This window comes from Benincasa hispida, chromosome 9, assembly GCF_027475165.1.
Source record: "Benincasa hispida cultivar pf3 chromosome 9, pf3_genome.v1.1, whole genome shotgun sequence".
Classification (NCBI taxonomy): Eukaryota; Viridiplantae; Streptophyta; class Magnoliopsida; order Cucurbitales; family Cucurbitaceae; genus Benincasa; species Benincasa hispida.
This window is the reverse complement of record NC_143486.1, coordinates 7,932,653-7,940,141: the sequence shown is the minus strand read 5'-3', so window position 1 is coordinate 7,940,141 and position 7,489 is coordinate 7,932,653. Positions and strand designations below refer to the sequence as shown.

General features: G+C 30.1%; 1 long non-coding RNA gene across 1 annotated transcript; it reads left to right on the top strand.

Annotated features, from left to right (window-relative positions):
• Positions 1 to 5,059: 5,059 nt before the first annotated feature.
• On the top strand, positions 5,060 to 6,077 carry LOC150033612 (uncharacterized). Its single transcript, XR_016531840.1, has 2 exons — positions 5,060 to 5,319; positions 5,836 to 6,077. It is a non-coding gene; the product is annotated as an uncharacterized LOC150033612 (long non-coding RNA).
• Positions 6,078 to 7,489: the final 1,412 nt, after the last annotated feature.

The following is a 7,489-nucleotide window of genomic DNA, read 5'->3' as shown; positions in this document are numbered from 1 at the left end:
TTGATTGTGAATTCTTAGAGACGTGAGAGATAAAAATAACGTATCGTATATGTTATTAATCTCTCACTGAAGTGTTCTAATAACTTTATCATATAAGTTATTAAACTCCCACTGAAGTATTCTACTATTTAGGTAAATTTATACTTAGGGTTCATTTCGGCTATATAAACTACCCTAAGTCTATGTGGTTTATCTAAGTATAACACTTATAAATGGATTTTAAACCTATGATATCTAGATGATAAACCGTTTTATTACCTCGCAAGCTCATGTATGCTTATAAAATCGGTTAACAATGCTCAATTATTCGACCATAATCCCCAGGTAGGAGGTGTTCCATAGACCGTCAACTTAAGTACCTTAAACCTTAGACAGGATTGTATACCAGTTGAGTATGTAATCACGTTTTACAAGATGTCGACCTATTTTAACTTATTAAAACAGGTGATTAACTTACGTGAGCATGCAACTTTATCTTTATTATGGATTTTAATGTCTAATCCAATTTTATAACAACTTATAAATATAGACATGCCCTTACATTCACAACATACATCAAAGGCATTCAAATTTAATATAACAGTTATATTAAATAACAGAAACCCTAAACATGCATTCTATACATTATAACAAATCATAACATATACATAATGCATGTAACATGCTTCCTATGGTAGGTTTTTAAATCTAAATAGCATATTATATGCACAAACATGTTTTAAATGTAAATACAAAAGGCATCACATGCATAATTATTTTTTTAAAAAAATAATGATATGGTTCGACTTTGGCATCCTAAGCAAGCATAATAACTAAATTATTACATAACCGATCCAGAACCAACTTAAAGAATGGTGTAGAATCGCTCAAACCGACCCAAACAGCTTGAACCGAACCAAATTGGAGTTGAATCAGATTAGAACGGAAGAAAAACGGTCGAACCGGCCCTCCTCGGTCGTCCTTGCTCAGTAAACGGGTCAAACTCATGAAACCGGTTCAAGATCTCGCTGCTGGACCGAAATCTCGCTAGGTTGGACAGGATCTCGCTCGAAAGCTTGAAATCTCGCTGGAACTCGATCAGAATCTCGCTCATAAGGGAAATCTCGCTCGAAGCTTGATCAAAATCTTACTTAAACTTGATATCTCGCTGGCTCCAATAAATCTCGCTAGTTTTGAAGGAAATCTCGCTCAAAACGAAATCTCGTTTGGAAAAATCTCGCTCTTGCTCGAATTTGGTCAAATCTCGCTACTCGATAACCGAATCTTGCTCAAAATGGAAATCTCGCTCGAAGCTTGAACAACGAGATTTGAGCAGATGCTGAAGAACTGGTTCCTGCTGCTCGACCTTCTTCCCTTCTTTCTTTAATTACAACTTAATTTCAACTCTAATGACTCCAAATAAATAACAGACTCTTGAGCACACATATAAGCTCATCAAACAAGAGCCAGTTATAAATTTAACTTGGAAATCAAAGAAATACATAATGCCAAAGCTGAATAACATCCATAAGAGTCCATAAACATGCAATATCATAAATTCACCCACCAAAACTCAAATTAAAGTTAATTAAGTGCTTAAATCACGCTATGATACCAATTGATGAAATACACAAGCATGCAACAGAAGCAAACAGAATCAATAAACACTCTAATTACATTTAATTTGAGTTCTAAAGCATGCTATTTCATAAATTCAAAAGAGGGTTTCAAGAAGAACATACATTTGACGATTTCTCCCAAATCTAAGCTACTCTTCATTCTAAATCAGCTCCAAATCGACAGTGAACAATCAAGAGATCTTGTCTAATATTCTTAGCCTTGAATTTGAGTGGTGGAACTTGAATTTGAGTGGATTTGGTGAAGGATATTAAGGGTTTTTGTGATGAAGAAGATGAAGTAGCAAAAACTCTTTTCAGCTCTAGCACCACCGAGATCATCTCTAAAATTGAAAGTTTTATATTTCTTTTGCATGCAAGCATTCCTCAACCATCAAATCGCCAACAGCTACTTCTCAATTCAAGTGGGATTTGTGTATGCTTGTAGGAAGAACACCTCCTACTCAAGGTGTTTTGTGGGTAAAACCCATATAATCTAGTTTTTCTAATTTTTCATTTAAATAATCAATTAATTAAAAAAATTGATTTAATCAATTCATAATTAATCGAATATCAAAATTCAATTTCTTAAATTGAATTTAAAAATTAAAAATTAATTTGAATTCTAATTAATTAAATATATTTAATTAATTAATTAATTTAATATCAAAATATCAAATTAATCATACATTAAATTTAAACATGAATCTAATTCATGTAATTGATATTTAAACCAATATTTAAATATCATAAACTCTCCAATTTCATTTAATTTCTATAAATTAAACGTTAAATAATTATATTAACTATAATTTATACAAACCCTAATTTAAATTTGAACTTATCTAAATTCAAACCCTAATTTCAATTTGAACATTTCAAATTGATGCCATTCCAAATTCACTCAATTTAATAATTCAAGGTGTTCATGTTTTTCGAGCTACTAGAGGGACCTTATGGACCTACAGATCATGAGCTCCAACGATTAAGATTAATTGGCTAAAACTCTTTAGACCAAATTAATCAGTGTTTGTTAACTATCAAGTCACACCACTATAGTTCGATAGTTACATTCTCCTCACTGTAGATATATTTGTATCCACATGATTTAACCATAACTAGTAAGTCGATCCTTCACAAGTTGTTCGTAATAACGGTTGGGTCAATATGCTGTTTTACCCCCGATATTACGTTTTGTTTCTTAAGTTCCTATTGATCCTCTAATGAACAATTGGTTTATGATCCAGTCTCTAAACCAGATCCCTCTCAGCCCAGTGAGCGAGTGAGCCCCTTGTTCAAGACCTGAATTCAATACTTAAGAGAACAACCTTTTTCCTATTCCTAAATCAAGTAGGCGTGAATTCTGTCTTGCACCCTATGTCCCCTGCTATCTACCCGATCTTACCTCTGAAATGGGAGGCTTATTGAACCAGCGCTGTTGAGCCAGCTCTCACCTATGAAATTTTAAGGATAATCCCGAATAAACAGGAGTTCATAGTTTGCTCAAGATTAAGATCGAGTTACCTAGATCATCTAAGCGAAATAGTCAGTCTTAAACCGTAAACAACGTTATAAAGTAAGAATAACTTATTTCTTGGTCCGATATCATGCAAACTCATTGCATAGGACATCCCCACTCCTCATGTCAGTACATGAATGAATCTGGATCACTTCATTTGTAGTATCTTTACAACAACTTGTAACAACTACAGAATAAGTTGCATTCAATAGTGTTACCAGAATAAGGTACCCAACCTTAATCATGTCTTATAGACCATTTTGGCTATTTACTCGAACTTGATTCATCTTTATGTCTCTACATAAAGTTCAAATATTCATATAATAACCATGGATCTTACTTTATTGGATTTAAACTTTTATGAATGCAGTTAATAGATTCAATATCTTTATTAAAAAAAATGTTGAATAACATCTTTATTGATAATAGAATATATTTAATTTTACAAACTGCAAGTTTTAAGACATAAAACCCGACAATATACACATAAAAGAGCATTTTGGTTTAAACTATAGAAATTCTAGTTTTTTTGTGGGTATATTTCTTTAGTGATTCAGTTGAGGTGAAATGATTGCTGTTGCCAATGTTCTTATCTTGCATCCTTAGGATAAGATTCAAATTGTTTTCTTTCCCCTAATTGTAGATGGTACTGTTTTATGATTATTATTAGTTTTCAAAATAATTGTAAAACAGTGTAAACGTTCTAGATATATAACTTTTCAAGTTTCTAGAGTCTTGGGTGAGATAACACTTGTAAGGTCGAGGGTGTTGTATCATATTATGTTCGTTTTAAAAAATTAAAAATATATAAAGAGACATAATTTTTTTCTTTTGTGTTTGGTTAAAGTCTATAATTTTAAAAATAAATTATAAAAGAAATTAAAATTTTTGTTAAAAAAAACTTTTGAAACACTATCAAAATTGGTGTATTAAATGACTAATTTAATTGTAAAATTTTAAATAAAAATAATATTTTTTTTAGAGAAATATATTTTATAATCAATCCCAATAGACCCTTCATATTGTGTTTCAAATAGAATGTGATGGAAGAAAATATATTATTCTAATTGTATCCCATGAAGAAATTTCTCGACATACTTACTTTTCCACCGTTAATTATTATATGTTCTAATATGTGTAAGCATAACATCAACATTACTATCAAACTAAAATGTGTTAGTCTAGTCATCAAAGACTTCGTTGAGCTGAGGGAAAAGTAAATTTAAATTTGATTTTGTTAGTTCTATCTTTGTATGTACATTGTTTGAAATTAGCATATTATAATTAGAATTTTATTAAAACAGAATGAAAAGACAAAGCCATACCTAGATGGATATAAACTATACATACTGGGAATCCAAGTATGTATATAAATATATCTCGAAGGTGATAAATATATTACAAAAAGAAAGCCTCTTAACTCGAGATCAGAGCACAAAACAAAAGTACCAAAACGAAAGTTCACATACAAACCAAACAACCAAAGCAACGAAGTAAAAACAAAAGAAAAGCTGACATCCCAAGTTAGCAAAATAAGACATCCAAATCACAATAAAAGAAACTAATATAGATCCTTTAACAAGTCAAAAGGGTCTCGGAGGTCCACTAAGAGTTTACACTCATGATTAGCCACAGAGTGACAATCGATCGCCAAACGGAGACATCATATTGGGAGAACACTACCCAAGGAAAGAAAAGAATCTACAATGCCGTTAGGAGACAATGAACACTTGAAACAGCAACCAGATCAGCCATAGAACTAGATCTAAGAATGAAGTCAAGAACCCCACTATCAAAGAACCTTTAACGATAAAGGAATAATAATCCCACACGTTGGTCCTTAGAGGTGGTTGCTCTAGAAAAGGTGATTAGGGAAGTGGGTATTTAAGAAGGTAAGTATGATCCCTCAAGAAGGCAAAGAGAAAATGAAGTCAATTATTTTAGGTTGGTTGGTTGTGAGCTTAGTGGTTGTAGGAAGGTCCACCACAGCCACAGCCACAGAAGACCTCAGCGGCTACAGTTGCTCTAAACACTGCATGGGTGATTGCCTAATAGGTATGGTTCAGTGTGCAGTTTGCCTTGCACAATGTGAAGCAGAATCCTCTTCAATGCAAATGAACCAAATGGACAATCATTACGTCTGCAAGCTTGGTTGTTCTACTTCTCTCTGTTCCAAGTTCATCCTCCCTAAAAACCAACACCCAGGTCACCCCCTCACTCTCTTTTTTTCCCACCTAATTCTCACTTTAAAAAATAAAAAATAAAAAATAAAAAAACAAAAAACTTAGTTGCATTTTTGGACGGTATCGTATTCATCTCCAACGACAAACTCTAACTAGTATAGTTAGATTGAACTTTAGAAATATAGATGTAACTCAAAATACATTCAAATATTACTCTTCTTAATTTACTTTTTAATCTCTTATTCAAAATTGGAGAGAATTATTATCTAGGAAAAATTACTCTTTTGATCCCTAAATTTCAAAATATTATTGAACTTTTAGTACTTAAGTTTTGATTTTCATTTCAATTTAGTGTTTTTTTTTTTTTTTTTTTCAAAATGATATAGTTTTATCATTAAGATTCGAGTTTTGTTTTAATTTGATTTTTAAGTTTCAAAATTTACACTTTAAACCTCGATTTTCACCAAATACTTCCATTCAGTACTTAACACTTGATAGATGTTTTCCCTTTTCCCCTTCTTTTTATTAACGTTGGCAGATGAGAAGCAAGTGAGAGGCTGTATCAACTCATGCTTTCAAAGATGCTCAAACACTATGAACTAATGCTCAAACACAGGCTGTAGCAAGTGGCTTCATGATACTATATGAATATAAATAAATGCCAATACTGGTGTAACGCAACCCCCAATTTGGCTATAAGCTAAGCTAATTCCAAAATAAGTTATGCCATTACTTCGAAGCTTCTATCTAATAAAGTAAAATACTAGAGTTGCTTTATCATATTATATGATCCACGTCCATACCTATGCATTATGTTGGATTTTTTTTCATATTCATTTACTAATTTTTTTTAAAAAAATAGAATAACCTAAAAAAAATTCCCAAAAACCCACTATTAATCAAAATGAAACTATTAAAATGAGCTAGTTCAACTATTAATCAAAATGAAATTATTAAAATGAGGTAACTCAACTGTATTATAAATTTCGAAATTTGAATTTCGATTCCAAAAATATGGGTGGACATTTTACTTTTGGTAAAAAAATTTGGCACTATAAAATACAAGGAATAATTTCATTTTTGCAAGAGAATATCATAGAGGAATAAGGAGATGAAGATAGTTAATTTGAATTATTGGAGAATAAGGAAACAATAAAAATAATTTATTTTAACAAAAAAAAAATCACAACTTTGTTTCTTCTACGGTGCTCAAAGTATCGTGAACAAATCGTCTTCCAATATAAGACAAGTTACTAACTTCTCTTGAATGCAATATATTTCAACCACAAGACTTAATAGACACTATAGTGGGTGAGTAATTGTATATAAATGAGATAAAAAAAGGTAATTATTTTAAATGGCAAAATTGTTTGAAGTATTTTCAAATATACTAAAATGTCATGGTCTATTAGTGATAGATAGTGATATTTGTTATATTTGTAAATACATTGACTCATTTTTCTATATTTGAAAATATCCCTAAAGAATAAAGAGAAAATAAATAGGAGAACAACTTTTTATATTTTTATATATTTTTAAATCGATAAGATCAAAATCATATATTTATAGACTATTTGTCAGAGCTCAAATAGTCACAAATTTGGAAGAAAAACATATCCTTCAATAGAGGTGGTGTCTTTTACCAAAAAAAAAAAAAAAGAAAAGAAAAAAAAAACTCAGGAAAGCTAAGGTTGGTCATTTTACTTTTTATTTCTCTTTTATTTATTTTTTTTTTAATTTCTTAACATTTTCAAAAACATTTTTAAAATTGAAAAAACAGAAAACACAATTAGATAAGACACATACCTATTTTTAAAAAATTAAAATAAAAAAACTAAAAGCCTACTGGTTATCAAATAACCTATCAATCACGGTTTAAGATTAATTTCTGATTTAAGAATAGGATATCATATGATGTGTGTTTAAATTATTAATAAACAAAATAAAGAAGATAAAGGTTGTGTTGAGAACATATTTTAAAGTGTTTACTTTAAAAAATAAGTTATTTTAAAAAAAAAAAATGAAATATTTCGCAATCATTTAAAATAACGTTTGAAGAGTATTTTTAATAATTTTTATCAAAATATTTAAATAAAAATATATTTTTTTAAAAAAGACCTTTTTTTAAGTCAATTTAAACGAGTCAACAAAATCAAGGTGGTTTGTTTATGAGTGGAGTTTAATAATTTTTA